General features: G+C 43.6%; 1 long non-coding RNA gene across 1 annotated transcript in view; it reads right to left on the bottom strand.

Annotated features, from left to right (window-relative positions):
• LOC137637252 (uncharacterized) overlaps window positions 1-25625 on the bottom strand; it is a 54589-nt gene that overhangs the window by 24077 nt on the left and 4887 nt on the right. The window contains exon 3 of the long non-coding RNA XR_011043498.1: window positions 20493-20576. This is a non-coding gene — a long non-coding RNA (uncharacterized lncRNA). The remainder of the gene's footprint in view (window positions 1-20492; window positions 20577-25625) is intronic.

Here is a 25625-nt window from a genome sequence, read left to right as displayed (position 1 = left end):
TACCATACACAAGACCTTAAAAAAAAAAGATTTACAGCAATAGAATTGTGCGGAAATGCATAAATAACAGAATCAAAAGTTGGGAAAATAAAAGTACCTTATTTGAACAATTTTCATCTTGTCACTCAAGTCTTCTCCGCCATGACTGGCTTACCATGCAGCTAACCTTGTCACTTTTGGTTAAAAATACATTAATTTCTAACATAACTGGAAATCCGTACGAGACATGGATCCGTGCTGGATGGTTTGACATTAATACAACTTGAACTAACATAGACAGTAAAATCATTAGAAGGCGAAGAAATTGTGATTAAACTTAGGACTCGCACAATCTCTCTGTTGTTGTTTAAGATGGTAACGTTACCAAGTCTTATTTCATTTAATTTTGTTAATTAACAAAATAAAACATAATAAAATAAAATCTAAATCATAAATTTAATTGAAAATATAATAAAGTATCTGTTCTATTTTGATTTTTTATTATATAAATATGATAAAAATATTATTATTCTAGTTCAGGAATGCAACCGATCTTTTCTGTTTGTTATGAACGGTTCCACTAAACATGACAATTTATGAGGAGATGCTTGTGGAACCTGGCGAGTTTTCCCCCTCCAATCCAGACACCGAAGACGTTAGCCCAGCTTTGTTCGCAGGAAAATTCACGCCCTGCCACAAAACGTATGTAGACAGGACAAAGCAATTTAGGCCTGCCTCGCTGGACACCTGCCCCTACGTCTTCGTCAGACAGGACGGTCACCAGCCCCCGCTCTCAAGTCATTATAAAGGGCCCTATCGTGTGCTGAAGAGGACAAAGAAGGCATTCAAGATCATGGTCCACGAAGCAGAAGACTGGCTGACTGGACAGATTAAAGCCTGATAATTCAGAAAGCGATGTCGACATGTGCAACCAGCAAGTGCGGCGCCCACGAGTACTTCCCCAGAACAAACAAATAGAAGACGCAAGAAGTCTGACCAGACGCGGTTCCAAGAAACTACAACTAGCAGTCGAACCCCCTGGTTCTCTCCACCAGGTATGCATCCTGCAACCGCGTATCGAGGATAACGGCCCTCCAGTCATAGTGTTCCAACGAAGGGGATGCTTGCAACCCCCATCTCGATACAGTGACTAATATGTATATTTTACCCATTTATTTCTTTTCATACAATCATTAAAATTATCCCCTTTTAATAAGTGTCTTGAGGAGGCGAGTAGTTGTAAGGAGTCTCAGGAATAAAGCATCACTCAGCTATGGTCTGTCTCTCGTACCTCACAACTGGTGGATCCAGAGTTTTCCCATAAACTTACAACTGCGATTTCCAAGTAATCTTTAGGACTCTTGACTCCATTCACCTCAACGCCATTAACGGACTCATCAGGGTGCAAGTTATTTTGCGTTTTGGCGTTAGCAAAGTTTTGATATGGATTTTCCCTTAACGAACTCACAAAGGAGATTTTATAAGAAGTCGTTTGAGCTCGCAACTCCACATACCCCAACGCCACTAACGGACTTGTTACGGCGCAAATCATTTTGCGTTCTGGTTTTCCATAAGCAGTTTTGCCACGGCAATTAGCTTCTACTCAGCTACTTTGAATTCCTACTCCGTTAGCGGACTAAATACGGGTCACTACTGAGTTTCGGAGTGTGAGGTCAGATGACAGATTCAGACGTTGACAGTACCTCGCCCCTCGGAACCAAAGGGCATGGCGCAATATGCATCTAAGTAAAGCAAACGGTTACACAGATATCGATGAGACAGAAGTTACAGCTCCCTCCATTTACACCGGACGCAGCAACAGTGTGGTTTCAGCGTGCCGGGTCAAACTTCAGGTTGGCAAACACCACTGATGAAATAAAAAAATCAGACATGCTGATGGTAATGCTGACACCAGACGCACTTAAAAGAATTTCCTCCTGGCTGAAACAGAGGCCGGGACGCATGAGGTACAGAGACCTGAAGAAGAAATTGACGAAGCTCTATGACCTCCCGGTACCCGAGGGCCCAGCGCCCCCGATCTGATGACAACGCCCCTCAACGACATTCGTCCCTCAGCAGCCTGGGACGAACTGATGAACATCCTCCAGCTGAATGAGCTCGACAGTGATGGGCGGCCCAAGGGGATAAGCCTGTCAAGGTAGATCTCCGTCGCCTTCCCAAAAGTATCCGAGCCCAGTTGGAGGGCGCCAAGGACCTGGACGTGCCATCGTTGGTCGCGAAAGCCAACAAACTCCATCTGGCAGCCTAGACTGCCAGATACGCGCCACCACCTCTGTCAACGCCGTCACGGAGGAGCCAGACGAAGTAGGGGTCAACAGGATCCACAGCGGCCGACCCCAATAATCCTGCCCAAGGCTCTCGCCGCGTGGACAACAGCAGCAGCATCGCCAGCAGCGCTGCAGTGGTTTGCGGACTGTGGCCAGAGGTAGCAGAAAAGACTGCCGAGTGTCCGAATGCCGACCACACTCTAACGTTCACTACACAAAAAGGTAATACGGTGGAATACCCAAAAATCAGGTCAAGAGAACGGAGCACTGGGCACCACCCCTTGACTTTATACTGGACAAGGGGACCCAGCTAAAAAGGTAACTGCATATTATTATTCGGAGGTAAGCCGATTTCAGGTTATGTAAGTACTAAATACTTATTGAGGAAACAAAAAAAAAAAACAATGATACTAAGAAAAAAGAGAAGAAAAAACTTAGTTTCTAAGAAAAAGCAGGAGCAACAGCAAGCACTACCGAGTCTGGGGAAAGGGGCGCGAAAGTGTGTCCAACCGTGCGCCCATCCAAAAAAAACTAGGTGGGCAACCATGCCTACAAGCAACCATGGAGCAGGCGAGGCCCGATCACACAGGCTTCTACATACTCGATGTAAACTCAGGAAAAAGGTTCTTAGTGGATACCGGCTCTACAGTGTAAACGTTCCCACCTTCAAAGAATGACCTAGGCCTCCAATCAGACGAAAGGGCCGCCCTGGTTGCCACGAACGGCAGCCCCATCATCTGTTATGGGACAAGGACACTGAAGATATCCATCATGGGCCGGAAATACAACTGGCCTTTCCTGATCGCAGACGTCAAGGTACCCCTCCTGGGAGCCGACTTCCTCGCTCACCACGGACTGCTCGTAGACGTGCGTCGCAAACGACTAGTCGACCAGGGGACCTACCAGTCCCACCACCTCTCCAGCGGGCCCAGCCTTCCCAGGGTGTGCTCAGTCACGCCCCATGGATACGGCTGCCTGCCGCAGGAATTCCCGTAGGTCTTCAAACCCGAGCTCCGCCAACTGAAGGGGTTCCCTGCCAAGCATGGGATATTCCACCATATCTCAACGACAGGCCCGATAACCCACTGCAGGTTCAGAACCCTCCTTGCGCAGAAGCTACAGGACGCCAAGAATGCATTCCAGGAGATGGAGCGCATGGGAATCTACAAAAAGGCGTCCAGCCCGTGGGCCTCTCTGCTGCACATGGAGGCCGTGAGGCAATTAAAGACTCCTAAATCTGGCCACGACACCTGACCACTACTCATTGCCAAACATGCAGGATCTCACCGGGCCCTCCACGGAGCCACTATTTTCTCCAAGATAGATCTCATAAAAGTCTTATTTTCAGGTCCCCATTCAGCCCGATGACATCCCAAAGACGGCCATCATCAACTCCTTCGGGTCCTACGACTTTTCCTACTCGACTTTCAGCCTGAGAAACGAGTGACAGCATCTTGGGGGACGTTCCATTCTGTACCGTCTACGTCGATGGCATCCTCATGTTCTTTAAGATGCGGGAGGAACACCTGGGGCAAGTGAGGACGGTTCTGAAGCACCAGTAGGAGAATGGCCTCGTGGTACGCTTTGACAAATGCACGTTCGGGGCTGAGAAGGTGGAGTTCCTGGGACGCGAACTATCAAAAAAGGGGCATGCATCCTGTGACGTCGAAGGTGGAGTCCATAAACCAATTCCCACGCCGACCTCCATGAAGTCCCTTCAAGAATTCATCGGCATGACGAACTACTACAAGAAGTTCTTACCCAATGTCGCCAGTTTGATGAAGCCTCTTCTCAACGTCCTGAAGGGGAAACCAAAAAAGCTACAGTGGGGTCCCTCTCAACAAGTACTCTTCGAGCAAACAAAAACTGCCCTCTACATGGCCACAACCATGGTGTACCAAGACCACGGGTCACCCGAGGTTAACTACGGACGCCAGTACGTTGGATGCGGCACCATCCTAAAGCAGGTGATCAGCAACGTGCCCCAACCATTCACCTTCTTCAGCAGGATGTTAAAACCATCCGAGACTCGCTACAGCACTTTCAAACGCAAGCTTCTGGCAGTGTACCTCGCCATAAGGGACTTGAAATACCTGCTGGGGGGAGCTTCATTCATCATCCAGACAGACCACCAGCCTCTGGTCCACGCCTTCAACAGCCCAGGAACGACATCTGGCGGCCATCTCTGAGTTCGGCTGCACTATTAGCTATGTCCCGGTGGGAAAAAACCCTGTGGCCGATGCTCTGTCAAGAATCAGCATCAACTCCATCCTCATCGGGGTGGACTACGAGGAAATCAGCCCAGGAACAAACAGGCGACTCCACCACAGCAGACGCGAGGTCCTCCTCGACCTCCTTTCGATGGCAGGACGTCAAGTTACATCCCAACGGCCCCACTCTGCTCTGCGATATCAGCACAGGCCGCCCTTGACCTTTCATCCCACCGATGAGATGAAGGCTGGTATTCAACGTCATCCACGGTCTCTCACACCCCTCATCGAGGACTACCACCAAAGTTCGTGTGGCTGGGGATCAGGAAGGACTCATACGAGTCGGCAGGTGCATGTACGGCGTGTCAAACCAGCAAGGTCAGCCGTCACACCGAGTCAGGAGTCGGCAGTTTCCCTCAACCTATGCGACGGGTTGGACATATCCACGTCGACATTGTGACGCCTTCACCACCCTCGGGTGACACCAGGTACTTCCTCACATCACCAAGCCTGGGGATGCATGGTCCACCCAACAGCAACGATACTTGGCGCCCATCTCCGACTTCGGCTGCACTATTAGCTACGTCCCGGGGGGAAAAAACACTGTGGCTGACGCTTTGTCAAGAATCAGCATCAACTCCATCCATAGTCAGCAGTTTCCGTCAACCCAGGCGACGGTTCGGACATATCCACGGCAACATTGTGGGGCCCTTACCACCCTCCGGCAACGCCAAGTACCTCCTCACAATGATCGACCGTCCAATGAGGTGGCCAGAGGCAACTCCCATGACCAAAGCATCGACTGACACCTACACCCAGGAACTTCTCTCCGCCTGGGTCAGCCATTTTGGGGTCCCGGACAACATGACAACCGACAGGGGACCCACTTCCATCTCGATCTTCTGAGTATCCCTCACTCGCCTGATGGGGACCAACCTGCACAGCACGACTGCCTAAAACCACACAGCCAACGGCATGGTCGAAAGAGGCCATTGGTTCCTGAAAGCGGCCTTAATGGCTCGATGCACAGACGAGAATTGGGTTGAGCAACTTCCCTGGCTCCTCCTCGGTCTTCGAACGGCTGCGAAAGCAAACGGTGATGCCTCTTCGGCAGAAAAAGTCTATGGGGAAACGCTCATGGCCCCTGGCTAGTTTTTCCCCTTCAATCCAGACACCGAAGACGTCAACCTCGCCCAGCTTTGTGAAAGCGCAGGAAAATTCACGCCTTGCCACAAAACGTATGTAGACAGGACAAAGCAATTTAGACCTGCCTCGCTGGACACCTGCCCCTACGTCTTCGTCAGACAGGACGGTCACTAGCTCCCACTCTCACGTCCTTATAATGGGCCCTATCATGTGCTGGAGGGGACGAAGAAGGCATTTAAGGTTATGGTCCACGAAACAGAAGACTGGCTGACTGTGGACAGATTAAGGCCTGCTCGTTCACAAAGCGATGTCGACGTGTACGAGCAGCAAGGGCGGCGCCCACGAGTACTTCCCCAGAACAAACAAATAGAAGACGCAAGAAGTCCGACCAGACGCAGTTCCAAGAAACTACAACCAGCAGTCAAACCCCCTGTTTCTCCTCAACGGGACTGCATCCTGAGACTGCGTATCGAGAATAACGGCCCTCCAGTCATAGTGTTTCGACGAAGGGGATGCCTGCAACCCCCGTCTTGCTACAGCGACTAATATGTATATTTTACCCATTTATTTCTTTTCATACAATCATTAAAATGATCCCCTTTTAATAACTGTCTTGGGGAGGTAAGTAGTTGCAAAGACAACATGTAGGATGTTGTAGCACACTTTTCAGCATTGTAAATACAGTATTCTCTGTAAATACCCTGTATATATTGATTATGCATTTAGGGGCGAAATCATTTGCCCTTCATTTTTATGTGTGATTCATTATTATATGTACAGTAAAGTGTGGGCTTTTATATTAATCATAACGTCAATGTTAGAAAACACAAATGCCTGTTCGCAGTCGGTCAGTCACCTGCCCAGCAGGGTGCTACTTTGCTGTCCGCACAGGTCAATGTCCTCTGCCCATCTCAGGAATAAAGCATCACTCGGCTATGGTCAGTCTCTCGTACCTCACAACCTTCCTTGCACAGGGAACCCGTGAGAACCAATGAAGGCAGCTCAAAACAAATGGGCATTTTATTAAGCATTAGGCCAGTTACTTTTAACCGAAAACCGGTTAAAAAGGTTGGCGAGAGAGAAAGACTACGTATTTACCGAGCTGAAATAGAAAGTGATGGTTAGTCGCTAGTGCTGGTGTGAGCGCTAACTAGAGGCGGGTTGTTACACCCTGACAAAAAAGCTTTATCGGCTGGTTTCAGCATCGCCGAAATAATACTCCAAAGTAAAGAGCGGACGGTTTGTATTTTGCACAGGAACAAAACCAGTTTCAGGAGTTAAGCTGTTTGAGAAGCAAACACTAGGTTGAGATTTAGTCTTAGGGTAAGCTAAGGGTACGGTGGCCTACACGGGTGTGATACACTTCCCACGGGTTGGGAAGTAAGCAAGGATCAGCTCGTAGGGTCACGATGGAAACCTTAGGTTAGGAGGTGCCCTAGCGTTGTTTCCGTTTCAAAACAATTCCCACAATCATAAAACCTCTAAAATATTGGTTTTTCCCTTTACATTTCCATCAGAAACATAAATTACTTGAAAATATACCAATAACTCTTCTTATTTATTTATTAGGAATATTGTATTGGAGCCTTTGTACAACAACGGCCAGTTCCTTCAGCAAGCATAAAAATATGGACACCCACTAAACTTCGCCCCCCCCCTAACCTAACCTACGAGACGTGTGCTTACCACTTACCTAATAGGGGGCTGATGCCCCCCTGCGACCCCCTTACATTATAGTATACTTAAGTCTTCATCTTACAGGTGGCCGTTATTATACATACACCCTAGCTGAAACAAAGATGATAAAAGAATTAAAGCTTTTTATTTTTTTTTGATAAAAAATTTGTAAATTTTTGCATTCTATTTAGTAGAATAAAAGAACGATATATTGACATAAAACATCAAATTTTGAACTGTTACAATCTATAACTTTTTTTTATAATACAGGAAATCATATAGAGAATTAACAGCAATGTACAGGCTATTTGATTTAACAGTACAGTCATTGTTAACAGACGCCTTTTATTTCTGTATATTGATTTTCACATTTTTCACTTATAAATAACTCCAATTTTAATCTTTAAGTGTAAATAAATTATATAAATATGGCTAGAATATTGTTCCATATGATTAAAAACAATAAAAATAATCAAAATATCATAAAAATAAGTAACATAATGATATAATATACTTGGCCAATCCTAGGGTACACATGACCAAAGAGGCATCCTCTGGGACAAGTCTCAATATGGCCAGGGTTGTCTAGGGCCAATAGTCCTGGATCCATCCTTCCACGGACTAGAATATTGTCCTAAATGATAAAAAAAACAATAAAAACAACTAAAATAGCAAACAAAACACGTAAAAACACTGCCCTAATCTACAGACAATCCTAGGGTACACATGACCGAAGAAACATACTTCTTTACCAGCGATGCTAAGCCTAAAAAAAGACAATTTTAAGCCTAATATATATTTTTGGGGGTATTTAATTTAATTATCAAGCCATTAGTATTCTAGTATATCATATTAATACAAAATTATTCATAATTTACCTTTAATTTCATATATATATGACGAATCAATTCTCTGAGTCTTGGCTTTGTTTACATTTTTTCTCGGGATCCAAAACCCGGAGGAAAAGTTAAAAAGGTTCCAGTTTTGAAATTTATATTTCATTTTTAAATACTTATTTATGCTATATGAGAGTTTTATAACTTGTTTAAAGAATTATATATAAATTTTAGTTATATTTTTTATTTGTTTTAGGTCTCACTATGTGGAAATACAATACGGAATATAAAATTTTAAGACATATGCTGGCATTTCTTGGGTCATTTTTGTGTATTGTGATGGTTTTCAGTATATTATTATAACTTAATTCATCATGATATGGTAAAATTATTTATGTTAATACTACAAATACTATATCTTATTATAATTATTACTTTATTATAATATTTAACTAAATGTATGCTACATTATATTACTCATACATGAAAGACATTACAATATTTCATTTCTGGCTGGTATAATTTCATGGTGTTCATATGATAGAATACAAAATAAACCAAAATAATTATTATTTTTATTAAATGTCCATAACATTATGTATAAATGACTAATAAAAAATTAAAATGTACTGTACATTAGGAAATAATGTTGATACGTATATACATTATCATATAAAAAACATATTCGTAGTATAGGGCGAGTTCTGGACGAACCATAGTTTTTTTTTCTTTTAATTCATAAGAAATTTTTTTTAGTGAAATAACCTAAATTTGAAGTGATCACTATAAAGTACAATAATTGAGCCACCTTCTCTCCGAAACACAATTTTTTCATCACAATATAAGATGGTGAAATGAAGCTTCAAAAAGAAAGGAGGCCTCAAACAAAATATTTGTTAAAAAATAAAAATAATAGATAAATTTGTAATTAGCCACCAGTTAACATTAAAATAGACCTCAATGTTGATTTAAATCATTTGCAACATAAATAGATAGCTATGTTTAAATAAAGAAAGCGATATAATTTTCATCTTGCTTATATACACAAAAAATTGAGAAAAATATGGTGTTACATTATCTGCTTTGCCTTAAAATGCTTGCAAGGCTTAAAACAAACAAAAAAATAAGTACTTTATAAAGTTTCCAGGATGATAGAACTAATTTTGGCTATTATGAAATAAATGAAATTGTTTTTCACACTTTAATTGATTGATTGATTGATTGATTGAAAGTTTTCTGGCATCCTGACATTTAAGGTCATTGACGCCGATACCATTTACTGTATATGAAAATTAAAAGAGAATTCGATTAAAACCATAAAAATTAAGAATTCATTACAATAGTTAAATAGTTTTTAGAAGACCTGCTTCTGAAATAAATCTATTTCTTAAGTTAGTAAAATTAGGGCATTCGGTCAACACATGCCTCACTGTTAAAGGTACTAAGCAGTCCTCGCAATACGGTTGGTGTTGGCCCTTCAGCAGAAACTCGTGTGTCAACCGTGTGTGACCAATACGGAGACGACAAAGAGTCGTCTCCCATTTTCGGGGAATCATGTTATACCTCCAAGGTGATATGATATTTGTTACTTCCCTCGTTTTATTGCCATCTTGACTATCCCATTGCTGTTGCCATTTATTGCAAACCAATTTCTTGATGTCAGGTAAGAAATCATTACAGGGAATGGGATACCTTCTTGGCAGCAACTCGGATGCAGCCTCCTTAGCCAGTGAATCTGCCTTCTCATTCCCGGACACACCTACATGTGCTGGAACCCAACAAAAGTGAACTGTTATACCTCTCCGTCCAATAATAAAAAGCCATTCTAAAATCTTTAAAACTAGAGGGTTATTAGAATTAAAAACTTCCATAGCTTGAAGGACACTCCTTGCATCACTAAAAATTGTAAAATTACCCTCCTTCTCCAACGCTATTTTCTCAATAGCGGTTAATATGCCATACAGTTCGGCATTAAATATGGAAGCGGTCAGAGGAAGTGCACCTCTACAATTAAAACCATTACTATGTACTCCAAATCCAACGCCAGCATCAGATTTGGAGCCATCAGTATAGATAAAAGTTGATCCTCTATGTTCTTTAACATGTTCATTAAAAAGAGACCTGGCTTCTAGGTCTGACATATTCTTCTTATTTCCAATAAAATATTTACAAAAAGATATCTCTGGTAACTTCCATGGAGGCGTTGATGATACCTTGAATGGAAGTACCTTATTTCTAATTATATCCAGACTATTTAATAATCGTTTCACCCGAAAGCCATAAGGTTGAGGAGATTTTGGGTGCAACTCAAAGTATGATGCGTGTCTTACAAGGCTTGCAGTCTGAAAGGCTAGAGAGTTAGGGAGTCTTTGCAATCTAAACCAATACCGAAGAATGGAAGACATTCGGTAAAGGTCTAGAGGTAACTCTCCAGCATCAACAAGGAGACTTGGGATAGGCGAGGTTTTAAAAGCTCCAGTAGATAATCTAATACCTGCATGATGTATCGAATCTAATATTTTTAACCGGCTTGGGGTGGCTGAAGAATATACCTCACAACCATATCTAATTTTGGAAAAAATCAAGGCCTTGTATAATTTTAAAATAGTATTGCGGTCTGCCCCCCATGATGTATGGGACAATACTTTTAAGATATTCAGAGCTTCAACACATTTAGCTTTTAGCGCTTTTAGGTGAGAAACCCATGTAAGTTTACAGTCAAATATCAAACCTAAAAATTTGGTTTCCGATACACATGGTATCCGTTGACCTTTAATGTATATATCCGGGTCTGGATGTACTCCCCGGATACGACAAAAATGGACAATGGTAGTTTTACTTGTCGAGAACCTAAATCCATTCATGTCAGCCCACTGGATAATTTTATCAATAGAGAGTTGGATTTTCTCTCAACCATTGCCATTCTAGTGCCAGCAAATGATATTGAGAGATCATCCACAAATAATGTTGAGAGAACATCCTGGGGAATGGCTGAGGATATCCCATTAATTGCTAGTGCAAAAAGGGTTACACTCAGCACACTACCCTGAGGAACTCCTCCTTCCTGGCACTTACTCTCTGATAGAGTTTCCCCCACTCTCACTTGAAAAACTCTACGTGAAAGAAATGCCTGAATAAATAGTGGCAGCTCTCCTCTCAATCCCAATTCATGAATGGTTTTAAGAATGCCATATCTCCATGTGGTATCATATGCCTTTTCAAGGTCAAAAAATACTGTAACATGGTGCTGTTTGGAAGCAAAGGCTTCACAAATAGAAGACTCAAGTCGTATCAACACATCAGTCGTTGAGTGCATTTTTCGGAATCCACATTGAATCGGTGATAAAATACCTTTCTTTTCAAGGTACCATATCAGCCTTGCATTGACCATCTTCTCCATGATTTTACATAAACAAGATGTCAATGCAATAGGACGATAGTTTGCTGCTAAAAACTTGTCTTTACCGGGTTTTAAAAAGGCTAAAATAATGGCTAGTTCCCAAACACTTGGGTAACTATGATCATGCCATATTCTATTAATAATACTTAAAATAAATAGCTTTGTATTAAAATGTACATGTTTAATCATTGCATATGGAATTCCATCGGGTCCAGGGGCTGTATCATTGCAATGAGCAAGTGCGGAATCAAATTCTCTTTCAGTGAAAGGAGAATTATACGACTCTTCCCTTCTTGTTGCAAAATTTAAAATTTTCTTTTCTTCAGTGCTCCTATACTGGTGACCAGGGGCTCCTTCACACTTGCTGGATACATTTGAAAAATGATTAGCCAGGCCATTGCTAACATCATTTGCTTCGGTTACATACTGGCCATTCACCTTCAACACTGGTGGTGGGTTGGGGGTGAATTTGCCAGCTATCTTTTTTACTTTCCTCCACACAGCAGATGGTGGTGTCCTACTGTTAATGGAGGAAACAAAAGACATCCATGACTGGCGCCTTGCTTCTTTCATGGCACGACGGAACTGTGCTCTACATTTCTTGTACATAATTAAATTCTCATCAGTTCTGCGTCTACGCAATCGTGTTAAGAGATCTTCTTGTGGCTCTGTGGAGGGCAGTTAGTTCTGAAGACCACCACGGGACGGGTTGTCGTTTGAATAACCCTGTTGTTTTGGGAATTGAATTGACTCCTGCTGTATGGAGAGTTCCATTCAGTAAGTCTATGGCATCATCAATATTTTCAACTTGTCCTGCATCCCCCTCAATTTCGCTTAGCTCACGAAATTAATCCCAGTCCGCCTTGTCAAGATTCCATCGTGGCGATCCCTGTAAAGGTGGACCATTGTTGGTGTTTATAATGATTGGTGCGTGATCACTAGTATGCCAATCATCTAATGTTCTCCAATCGAAGTCGAGAAGGCAATTAGAGCTTACGATTGATAGGTCAATACATGACAAGGTACCTGTCTGGACATGAAAGTGTGTGGGCTCTCCTGTATTAAGGAGTCCCACATCTTCATTTTCCACAATTGATGATATGATATTTCCCCTCGTGTTTGCTAAAACATCACCCCACAAAGGGTGTCTACCATTCAAATCTCCAAGTAAAAGAAAAGGTTGAGGGAGTTGTTGAATCACCTCCACTAAGTTGTCATACAAAATGTTATCATTTGGAGGCAAGTACAGAGAACAAATTGTATATTTTCGCCCTTTGTCGATCTGTACAACCACTGCCTACAGAGGTATATGAATAGACAGAGAAACTTGGGGAACATCTCGACGAACGTATATGAGACTTCCGCCATGGCTCCCCACTTGGTGATCATATGGTGTCCTATAACTAGTGTATTTGCGAGGGCAAGGGGTATTATGATCAAGTTTGCTCTCCTGTAGACAAATAATTATGGGGGAATGCTCATGAATAAGGAGCTTAAGTTCTTCATATTTGGCCCTTAAACCCTGACAATTCCATTGCAAAATGGAGGAAAAAACTATGGTTTATAATTTGGTAGACCCCTTGGATGGAGTCTTCCCATTAGCAGTTTTTGATCTAACACTATTTTTAGGTGGTTTTATTAAAGAGGGTCTTGATAGATTGGGTTTAGAATTTATGATTTTCTTTTTGTCTTTTTGATCTGATTGTTGAGGAGGTTGGTGAACCTCCACTTGAATTTCCGATTTATTTAAATTGACTTCCAGATCAGAAATATCAACAGACAAATCATCATATTTATTAGACGTCGTAATTTTGATATTTCTTATGGAAGGGGGCGAGAGAGATGGAGGTCTCTCTCTTTTCCGATTAGTAGGTTTTGAGCTACCAGGTTTTTGTACCTTCCCCAATACAGGTGCACCTGGTAACTTGGTGTCAGGTGGCATCTCCATCAAATCAGGCAAGGACATGGCCTGGGAGAGGTTAGTACTATTGTTGGTAATGGGGGACGAAGGCTGTACAGAAATGGGCAATGACCCATTTTTAATACGCTGTGGCAAAGCCTCAGAAGGCAATATGATCACCTTGTCATGCAGTACTTTATTATCAGAGGTTGTATTTGTTTTCTTAGGATTACTGGCAGTGCTCGGTGGGGTTGCTGTCTCCTGTGGTAAATTTACCTTTGATTTTAAGGCCTTTGCATAGCTGGTTGATTTATTCAACAGTCTTTTTGCATGTCCCACACTTGTGTTCTAAACTTGATTTGTTTAGGGCAGCTTCCTCCAACTTATACAGTTCGCATCTCCTATCAGTTGATTTATGATTCAAATTGCAATTTGAACACCCGGCCTCAAGTGTACATTCTCCGTGATAAGTTTTGGAGCAAATACCACACATTTTTCCATTTTTGCAAACTTTGGATGGGTGTCCAAATTTAAAACAATTAAAACATTGCAGGGGCTTTTATTTGAAAGGCCGAACTTTAATCCTTTCATTTTCAATAAAAATATGGAAAGGTACATCAGCATCCTGGAAAGTAAGTATAATCATTGAAGTTCCAGGAACCTTATGCACTTTCCATACATTTAATGGACACATAGAAAGTATCTCCTCCTCTGTAAATTCGTATAGGTCCTTATTAAAGACCACTCCCCTTCCATAACTAAAATTAAGATGAGGTTTCATTTCCAATGTAATTTCATCACTGCCTGTCTGTAAGTTAGACAGTATTGCAGACTGAGTCGAAGATTTGGCATGGATGAGATAACTGTTCTTCCCAAAACGAGATATATCTCCAGGTGCTATGGTTCCTACTTTTTTTTTGGATAAACTTACATATCTTAAAATAATTCCCTATTATCCCTTTAGGTTCAGCTAAGAGCCACATTGGTGGTTTGGGTTTTCTCTGTGAAGGCATGGGTACATTTCTATCTTTTTCAAACCAATCAGCAGGTTTGTACACATCCAATTCCTTTGGGACCTTATCGCAAAGAGCTCCCATGATATTCAATTCGTTAATTTTGATACTACTAATATTACTTATGGCATTAAACGCTTCATCATGACTTTCAAAAGATATCCAAGAGTCCCATTTTTCATCTCCAAGTCGCATCCTTATTTCCTTTATCAATCCATAGCACTCAAATGCTCTATATATATATCATCATAATTTGTCTCTAATGGGATTTGGGAAACATGAAGGAATCGTAGTTTCCCTGTGTTACCCAAATTGCTAGATTTTTTAACATCAGTAGAGTGGTCCTTTTTAGTTCGAAGGTCATCAACAGAGTTTTCCTTAATTACAGTAGCAGAAGTCGTCAACAGTGCCGGGGGGGGGGGGGGGGGAGTCAGCAAATCCAGAGGATGGGGAGTCAGTATTTGAAGGGTCCATATTTAAGGGTGGGATTTTCAGGTTTTTTTTTTTTTTTTTTGTTTTGTTGGGGTACCTGCTTGAGAATTATAAGAAAGTATCATACGTTGGAAAGGAAATTTGCATTCTCCACTATCGGCACAATGAGAGTATATTTCCCCGATGGTCCACTCCATACCCTACCCGAAGGATAGCATCAAAACAGATATAGAGGCACAGGTGTAAGCTAAACCCGCCTGTTAGGACTGAGACCAAAGTAATATGGAATCATCCTCCCCATATCTGTAATGATGGGCTTCCGGCCAAAAGCCAAGAGTCCCACCTCAAGGATTGGATCCCCCTGGATTCCGATGACCCAACCCTTGAGAGTAGTTCCGCCAAAAAGGTCCAAACCATCTTTGGGATGGCTGAGATCATCCAATACTCTCATATATAGCTTTGAATGCGAATACCTCCCAACCGTGATCCCTTCTCCCATTCATCTAAGCAGGCAGTAATAACGAATGTGGAAATATCCACGCCATTTAAATAAAATAGAAAAAAAAATAGATAAATAAATAAATGAACAAATAAAATAAATAAATATATATATACATATGCATACATCTACATATATATATATAACTAAGAAAATAATAATCATAGAGATAGGACAGCAAGATGAAAGAAAGGAAATTTGATAAAATTAGGAGAAGGTCGAAGTAATATTAAGCAGAAGAAAAAGATGAAAGAGAGAAATTTAGATTCGAACTGGGGGAGCAATTTCCCGAAGTTCGAGAGCCCTCTTGCCCGTCACCAAGATTCAGCACGGGAATGAAATGCCGTGCTGAAGCTCAATGACTTCATCAAGGCATTCTCTCATTAAGAGGGCTTAATTTCATTTCATGAATAGAATTGCTTTTTTTGTTGCAGAGCTCGTCACAAGGTCACGTATATCGACATATGTCAAATTTGAAAGTAATTTGTATTTTTTATAACGACGCAAAGATTTAGCTATTTATACAGGGATATTACTTTATGCGAAGCTGAAAGAAAACGAATTTTGACGTAGGAAAAATCTATTTTTGGGTGAGATAGCCATGTCGTCCTGATGGAAGGTTCTTCCGGCAGCTTCCTACTGTATAATATTTCTGCGATTGATATTACAAGAGAATAACCATCAGGTATCACGGGGTTCCAACCCCCGGAAACGACTATCCTAAGATATCGTGTATAATCAGGGACGTATTCGTAGATAACCATAGATATCTGTACCCCTAACAGACTTACCACAGTTTAGGAATCTAAGAAGGATAGGTGAGGAGACTTTTAACGAGGGTTAAGCACCCATCCGCTAATTAGCGGGGGGGGGGGGGGGGGGGGGGGGTGGGAGTAGTAGCCACCCTGCTCACTAACACACCTGAGCTATTAACCTAATTTGCTAGGAAGTAGGACTTCAAGAGGGACAGGTACTGGCGGGCCAATTTATATAAATAGCTAAAGGTTTGTGTCACTAGGAAAAACACAAATTACTTTCAAATTTGTCATTTTTTCCATCACTAAATAACAAACCAAAGCTATCTATATGGGATGACTTACCCTTGAGAAAGGTGGAAGTCTGTGCCAACTGGCTTTTTGGCTTTGACCCGGGGTTTTCCCCTTTGTGTGTTCTGCACATAATTGGCGGAAACCCTACACCTCACTAAAACCGTACTACGCATGGTCCGCGGCCTACAAAAGCTGTGCGCTCGTGATACTATTAATGTGACTGTCTTGCTAAGAGTTCTTCCGAGCCCTTGGGATCTTCAGAGGTTACCAAGACATTACCTAATACCCCATCGTTAGGGTATGGGGACGCAACAAGTATTGAAACAATAAGAGGTTACACAAGGGAAAATGGTTTACCTGCAGATAATTGAGGTCAGGTTTGCAGAGGATACTGGGTGCTGATTCCTCAAGAGAGGGAAAGATGATGAAAAGAAAGAGCCAGTCATTCTTGAACATTCATCCCAGACTAATCCCATATAACCTTCGCCTTCAAACCCTCTGCTGATTATCCATCAAGGAGCATAAGGTGTTTAATCCACTTGTAGTGCAGCCACCACGGGACCAATGGGAAAAAGTTTCCATATTCCTGTGTGTGGAATAATGAGTTAGGACAGGTCAAATCTGGCGGGCAAGCGGCATGTGTGCCACCTACGGGTACAAAAGGTAAACAGGGAAATAAACAGATTCACGAGGGAAGTCTCAGCTACCGGAACTGTTATACTACAATAATCTTAGGAATATTATCTTGATCTATTTGTAAGTAAAGTATAAGACGGTGCATCATTATTATGAGCCCAGAGGGGGCATTATGTTTTATTTATATTGCGGGCTACATAGCAGTCAGATGAGATTCACACCTTTGGATAGGCCAATCAGGGGTGCATTTTACAGTTCTCCCAATGAGTAATTTCATGCAGGTCTGGCATTAAATATAAGCACGCTTCACAGTGTACATACACAGATTGATATATATGACAGTGCATATCCCATATCCATGCAGGCCACAGGAAGGTCATATCCATATGTATAGATATGTATGTAGCAGGATGGCCTATCACAGGTATGGTAGCCTATTTATTTTTATAACCAATACAAGTGTGTAATTACAGTATATTTATTTTTTCAGCTTCAAACATTCGTTGCATGTACCTCAAATAAAGTCATCAAATGCACGAATGTCTTATTGACCATGTTTGAAGACATATTGTAGACAAGAACGCAGGACATACAGACATGGCCACGTCATTGAGGTGTGAGGCTCCTGGGTGCACGGAGGTGAAGCAGGCGGATGATATGACAATGTGCATAGCACTGATGCAATTACATCCGGAGAACAAGCGTGACGAAAACTCGTCACGCCAGAAACCCCCCCAAATTAACCGCCCATTACTGAAACCAGGCGTCTGTGAAGATGACTGGGCCGCTTTTACAAGGCGGTGGGAAATGTTTCACGATGGAACGTCTTTGGCACCTAACCAGACAACAGCTCACCTGCTCGCATGTTGTGAACCAGAACTTGAAGCCGCCCTATTCAGAGAGGACTCCGCCATCGCAACAAAGACCGAGGTGGACGTACTAGCGGTAATAAAACATCTAGCAGTACTGAGTGTGGCCTTAAGCGTATGGAGGACAACACTACTACAAACCACTCACACCCCAAGTGAACATGTAAGGCAATATGTGGCAAGGTTACACGGGGTGGCCAATGTGTGTCAATGGACCGTCACCAGCACCTGCAAGTCCAACACCTGCACAGAGACGATTACATACGACTACACAGAGGAGATTGTGAAGTTGATCCTGGTAAATGGCCTCGCAGATGAAGAAATCAAGAGAGATGTGTTGGGAACCCCAGAGGTCGATAACGAGACACTAAACGAAATGGTAACACTCACTGACAGGCAGGAAACAGCTAGCCGGGCCACGTTAAGTGCAAACCCATCAGTATCAGCCAGCGGTTACAGGAAACAAGCGAAAATGACAACGAACACACGCCCCCTCAACCACATCGAAAAAGAGCGACGAACAAGACACCTCAAGACATCAGTTTCATTGCCAGTGCGGACGCCTCACTCCAAAGTTCGGAAAAGTGAGAGGCAAAGTAAAGGAGTTCAAGTCGTGCCTAGTATGCTGGAGGGAAAATGTCCAACGGCAACAGAAGCCGCAGCAATAATCGGCAGGTACTGAAGCAGGGCCGTTATTCTATCGCACGCAAGAAGAGGACACAGAAGCAGACGACAATATAGTATACGCGTCGGGGGTGAACTCCTCAAACGAACTTTTACCTCACCCAATGCTACCCATTCGCAAAAAGATGCCGAACAAATCCTCATCCCTTATGGCGGCCGCGGACTCCGGGGCTCAGACGTGCCTGATGGGGCTGCCAGTCTTACTGGAGATAGGTCTACACCAGCGACACCTCAAGCCAGCTAACAGACGCATCTTCGCAGTCAACAACCAGGAAATCAATGTGTTCGGCTCCATACACCTCATACTGTCAGGCAAGAATGAGCAAGGAGCGCACATCATAACAACTGCCACGGTGCGTGTCACAGACACCGTCAACAAGTTTTACATCAGCCGAGCAGCTATGACGAAGCATGGCATCATTGACCATGATTTCCCCAGGATTGGTGCCACAGGCAGGGTCGCAGTATGCCTATACGGAAGGAAGTCCCACAGCAACAACTCGCTCGCAGAGTGCGGATGCCCAAGTCACACTCAACCTCCCCGGCAACCAGCCAACCAGCCGTTCAAACCGTCAGCACAGTTCACCGAAAATATGAAAGCGTGGCTACTGGAACGATATGCATCGTCAACCTTCAACACGTGTCCACACCGGCCACTGCCAACAGTGACCGGACCCATGGAAATACGAATCATCGACCCTCACGTGGAACCAACGGTGACAAAGAGACCCCCAAACATACCGGTACACTGGCAAAAAGAGGCAGCGGCCCAACTGGAAAGAGACGTAGCACTGGGTGTGATTGAACCCATACCACCCAACACATCAGTGACCTGGCTACACAACATGGGTTTCACACAAAAACCAGATGGCCCACCACGCCGCACTATGGACTCACAGCCCCTAAATCGATATTGCGTTCGAGAAACACATCACTGAGCGGCTTTCATCTGTCCCCTCTGTAAGAGAATGTAAGCAAAATAAATTGACTAAGGACCCATGTCCAATTCTTTTTGATATGCCTGGTTTTAATACTAAATCAGAACACACACTTATTAGGTAATACACTATAGCTTACAGTGTACTGATACAAGACACCCCAACCCAAACATTCAAAGCAAATTCATTTGAAATTCAGTTCCGTACCTAGTGCAATGTTCACGTTTTGTTGCACCTAAAACACGTTTGTCGTATACATTAGACTATCACAGAAAAATTAAACTTTGCAATGTCAAACCTTCATTAACTCTTTTACCCCCAAGGCTCTTTGGAAATTTCCAACCCTTAACCTCCAGGGGGTTATTTTTTTCCCAGCATATTTAGCAGTATATTTTTTTTTCAAATTGCTCTAACAGCCTTATTTTTTGTCATCAAGAGGTCAGGTTGGTCTCATTCTCTTGGAAAATGCCTGAATTTTCTCAAAAAATTATAAAAAATATGAAAAAAAAATTTTTTAGCATTTTTTTTGCAAGGACGTACCAGTACGTCCATGGGGGTAAAGGGATGGCTTTTGTGAAACGTACCAGTGCGTCCTTTGGGGGTAAAAGGGTTAACATGAAAACATACACCTTCAAAATATAATTCATTCATGTCAGCACAATCTAGGAACAAACTACTGTCAATACACATCTTAACCCTTTCACCCCCAAAAGGACGTACTGGTACGTTCTTGCAAAACACTGTTAATTACATATTTTACATATTTTTTGATAATTTTTTGAGAAACTTCAGGCATTTTCCAAAAGAATGAGACCAACCTGACCTCTCTAGGACAAAAATTAAGCCTGTTAGAGCAATTTAAAAAAAAAATATAGCAAAATGTGCTCGAAATTTAACCTTATGGTGGGGGTAAAAGGGTTAAGAATACCATTTCACCTTGGTTAGAACAGCTTCAAGTTCCACTTCAGTGCAGTGTTGGAAGGCAGCTTCACGATAGAAAAATTTCAACTTGTTTGATATCTGAAAGTATGAGTCATTTTAAACAAAACTAATGGTTGAATTTATAAGTCAAACAAAAAATGAACTTTTGGTTTACTTCGATGAATTCAAAAGCCCTCATGAAATACTAACGAGAGGCAAGGTCTCTTGAAAATGACAAAGCATAAACAAGTACTCCTTTCTCTCACATTCTGATTAGAATTATACAAATGTTATAACTAGATTTTTTATCTGAAGTTTTTTGAATAAAGCTTTCTATTTAGAACTGGTCAAAGATTCAACAATTTCAATTACCAAAAATGAATTCATTACTACAAAAAATTATAAATCTATGGTTAAATTTATGGAAACTTCTACAGCAGAGTAAATCTATAGGTATTAAAAAAAAAAAAAATTAGGTGAAGGCATGACGGTAGAACTTACGGTCTATTAAGTTTCTTATCCCTGATATGAAAAAATTCGGAAATAATTTGTATTTTTCCTAACGATGCAAACCTTTAGCTATTAAATAGGGGTACTGTATTACTTTCGGCTTAGCTGAAAGGACGAGCTAACAGAAAGTCACGCCCTGGAAGGGCAGACATCTTCAGGAGAGGCTAGGCTAGGGAACGGGACCTACATGGTGCGCTATGAACTGAGGTTCATTGAGAAGGTGAGCAGTGAGATAGCGATTGGCGATCGGCGAGCTGGCATACGCTGGTGTGCTGGAGAGCGTTGACGCGCTGGAGAACGCTGGTGCGTTGGCGAGCCACTGAAGCACGATCTCGTCGGTGCCTAGCATCAGGAACGGAGACAGCAAGGAGGACGATGAGTCGTAGAAGATCAGCGCATAGGATGAACTAAAACAGGGATGTGTCCTTTGGAAGGACGAACATCCACCTAAGGGGATCATGCGTGATCCACAGGAGAGTCCAAGGCCGAAGTCTCCGAGGACTAGCGGCAGTGTCGTCGGAAGGTCCAGTAGTAGGTGAAAGTCGAGGGCCAGATGACGACGGACAAGGAGGTTCCTCTGCGGAGGAAAGCTGCGTTGACGAAGCCGAAGAGCTAAAGGGGCATCTTTTCACCAGAGGTGACGGGGCACTTCTAAGGTGATGATGCCCTCTGAGGTCGGTGGATCAGCATGCTGACCTTCAGCAGCAGCAATCCTCCGAAGAGGAGTCTCTATGAGTGGCCCCTCTTGCAAAGAGAGGTGATCACTTCGAAGGAGAGATTTGCCTTGGAATTTACTCCGTCGCCAACAGTAGAGGCGACTCAGCAAGGGGGGAGCATAGTCTCGGCTAAGAAACAGCAACCACAGTCGGTGTTGATGTGAAGTGATGATGATGATGAAGGGAAGCTCTCCCTTGGAAGGGAGGGCAACCCAACACATGGGGAGAAAAATTCACCCTCGGAAGGGAAAGTAATCCAACCCTTAGAGGCGGACCTCAACAAGCCTTGTTCATGTTGAAGATCTGCAATGTGCGTAGCATGAGGAAATGTAGCCGAAGCTAGTTCCACGAAGATGGAGTGCTGATCAGGAGCTGCCACGGTCGTAGAAGAACAGGAAAGTGACGGCAGATCCCAAGGCGCGACCAGAACCGCTCTACTTCGTCAGCTCTCTTAGTCGAACGAAGAAGAATGGCATCGCTAACTGAGGAAAATAAAATAAATTATGTAAGATAAAACTCCCTCGGGAAAAGCATTTAGTGAGCAGGCGGGAAAGGTGTCCACCGAGAGAACAGACACAAAATAAGAACTACGCACTCCCTTCCCAGGCCGACATTGATGGGAAAAGGATAGCGGTAGCGAAAAAACTGTAATAAAACAAGAAGCAAAATTAATCAATTCGGCTAAAAATATTCACTAATCGGAAGAGCCACTGGACCCTCTGGCGGGAAGGGTTCCCCGCGGAGAAGCTAGAAAGGTAAACAATAAACAATCATAATTTCACATAATTAATGACGAAACCAATCGGAAGCACAACCTAACCCGCAAACGGGAAAGGTGCTCTGCCCCGCAGATTATACTGTCGGACGCCAATGAAAGGTGAACGGCGATGACCTTGAGAAAGAGTAAGACAGATGTCAAGCTCTGAAAATGCCGCACTTCGTTCCCCCAGTAGATTCCACGCAGAGGGGAAGGCGATAACAACAGCTGAACGATGACGATTCCCCTGCGGTGTCGGCCGACTCACACGGAAGACTATCCGCCAACGGGATGATCGATAGTGAAGGGGGAAAGGTCGGAAGGGAAGATTCTCCGTCCTTAAGAACCTGCCGTACTGCGTTGTCACACACAGAGCTTAAACACTTTAAAGAAAACAACCGGTTTCCATCCGAGCCAAAAGCAAAGTGAGCTCAATCACTGGTGTGTGAGTGGGAAGGGTAGCGAGCTAACTCCCCAAACCCCCACTAACTATCGGGATGGGTGGTTAACCCTTGCTAAATTTTAATGGCTTATCCTTTCAGCTTTGGCAAAAGTAATACCCGCAATAAATGGCTAAAGTGTGTATTGTTATGAAAAATACAAAATACCTCAGAATTCGTCATTTTCAGCTTCATCTCATTATTATTATTTAATAATTATAAGAATAGAAATAATAACACTGTGAAAATATTGCCAAAGGAATTTGATCGTCAACTAGCCGTAGTACTTTTTAAGATGTGAGCCATGCGCCCGCAAAAACAAAACATACAGCTGGTGTAGCAATCATACCCTCACTGGTTTGCCTAACCCCCTTGTGGGCGGGGCTTGTTATGGTCCATAAATGTAATGAGAAGCTGACAACATTCATCTGGCTGCCTTGTGGACGGGGCTTGCTATTGTTCGTAAATGTAAGCAGAAGCTACTACTGTTTCCTTGGGACTAAAGGCTTGAAATAATAACCCTGTAAGGGTATACAGTACATCACAAGTCCGTTGTGCGATTGCTCCGAAGCTATCCATTCCGTCGGGCAAAAAAGCCCAAGAAAATAACCCTGAAGGATTATGTTTCAAAACTCGGTGTCTAACGAGAAGTCGTCGTGTCCTGGGGCATACTGATACATGCGGCTGACTCCAGCCATCGATAGTAAATCGTATTTGTGGCAATAACCTTGGGGTTTTGTTTTGGTGGGAGCGCATGCGCCACTAGAATTCGTTTCAGCCTTTTATACAGTTTCAATAAACACCTGTAGTTGTGTAAAACTTCTCCTCAGGGAAGAAAGTTACCCATAATAAGCAGTCTCGCATGAAGGATTTGTTGTCCCAGAACGCAGAGAACACAAACACTAGGCAGATTCGTATAGGCTTGCTAGCAAACATGGTGAGAATCAGCGAGCGGTGGCGAGCGTCCGTAAGCGCAGGCGATTGTCCGCAAACGCTGACAAGCGCTCGTGAACGGCATCTGATACTATCGAACGCTGGTGAACGTTCACAAAACACTGGTAAGCGCTCGCAAACGCCAGCGAGAATTAGTGAATGAGAATTTGAAAAATGTCAGCATTGAATCTTACCTTCACTGCTAGAGACAGTAGTGTACACTACAGTAGCCTTGGCGAGGAGGGTTTCATAAACCCGCCATTGTCAATAAGGCGAGACGAGGGTCTCCCAAATTTACCATGGGTACTAAGACGAGATGGGGATCTCGCATGAGGCAATAGGCTCGCAAACTGCCATGGGAACTAAGGCGAGGCAAGGTCTCACAAACCCTCGTCTCCGGTACTAAGGCGCTGAGGTTCGTCTAGATTTACCAGCGAACGTGGTGAAAATGAGCGAATGGTGGCAAGAACTCGCGAACGCCATCTGATACTAGCGAACTCAACACCACATACCCCAACGCCACTAATGGACTTATTACAGCACAAATCATTTTGCGTTCTGGCATTTCCAAATGCAGTTTTGCCATGGCAATTAGCTACTTCAGCAAATTGGAATTCCTACTCCGTTAGTGGACTAAATACGGCTCACTACCGAGTTTCGGAGTGTGAGGTCAGATGACAGATTCAGACGTCTACCGTAACTCGCCCCTCGCAACCGAAGGGCATGGCACGACATTCACACAAGTAACGCAAATGGCTCCACAGATGTCGATGGGACAGAAGTTACAGCTCCCTCCATTCACACCGGACGCAGCAACGGTATGGTTTCAGCGTGCTGAGTCAAACTTCAGGTTGGCAAACATCATCGATGAAATAATCAAATCGGACATGGTGAGGCTAATGCTAACACCAGACGCATTTAGGAGGAGTTCCCCCTCGCTGAAACAGAGGCCGGGACCCATGAGGTACAGCAACCTGAAGAAGAAACTGATGGACATCTACGACCTCCCGGTACCCCTGAGGGCCCAGAGAGCCCTCGACCTGATGACAATGCCCCTCGGCGACATACGTCCCTCAGCAGCCTGGGACGAACTGATGGACATCCTCCTGCTGAACGAGCTCGGCTGCGATGGGCGTCCCAAGGGGATAAGCCTGTCAAGGTAGATCTACGTGCGTTGCCTTCCCAAAAGCATCAGCGCCCAGTTGGAGGGTGCCGAGGGCCTGGACGTTCCATCGTTGGTCGCGAAGGCCGACAAACTCCACCTGGCAAACCCAGGCTGCCAGATACGCGCCACCACCTCTGTCAATGCCGTCACAGAGGAGCCAGACGAAGTAGGGGTCAACACGATCCACAGCGGGAGACCCCAATACTCCTGCCCACGGCTTCCGCTGCATGGACAGTAGCAGCAACGCCAGCAGCGCCCCCAGCAGGAGCAACAGCAACAACGAGAGGACCACTACCACAAGGGCTTTACTTTCCCAGATGGTGCTACTTCCACCAAGTCTGGAGGAAAGGGGAGAAAACGAGTCCAACAGTGCACTCATCTAAAAAATCTAGGTGGGCGACCACGCCTACAAGCAACCGTGGAGCAGGCGAGGCCCGATCACACGGGCTTCTACATCCTCGACGTAATCTCAGGAAAAAGGTTCTTAGTGAGTACCTGCGCTACGGTGTCAACATTCCCACCTTCAAAGAATGGTCAAGGCCTCCAATCAGACGAAAGGGCCGCCCTGGTTGTCACGAACAGCAGCCCCATAACCTAATACGGGATAAGGACACTGAAGATATCAAT

Source organism: Palaemon carinicauda, unplaced genomic scaffold (genome assembly GCF_036898095.1).
Source record: "Palaemon carinicauda isolate YSFRI2023 unplaced genomic scaffold, ASM3689809v2 scaffold601, whole genome shotgun sequence".
Classification (NCBI taxonomy): domain Eukaryota; kingdom Metazoa; phylum Arthropoda; class Malacostraca; order Decapoda; family Palaemonidae; genus Palaemon; species Palaemon carinicauda.
This window is presented reverse-complemented; position numbering and strand designations above follow the sequence as displayed.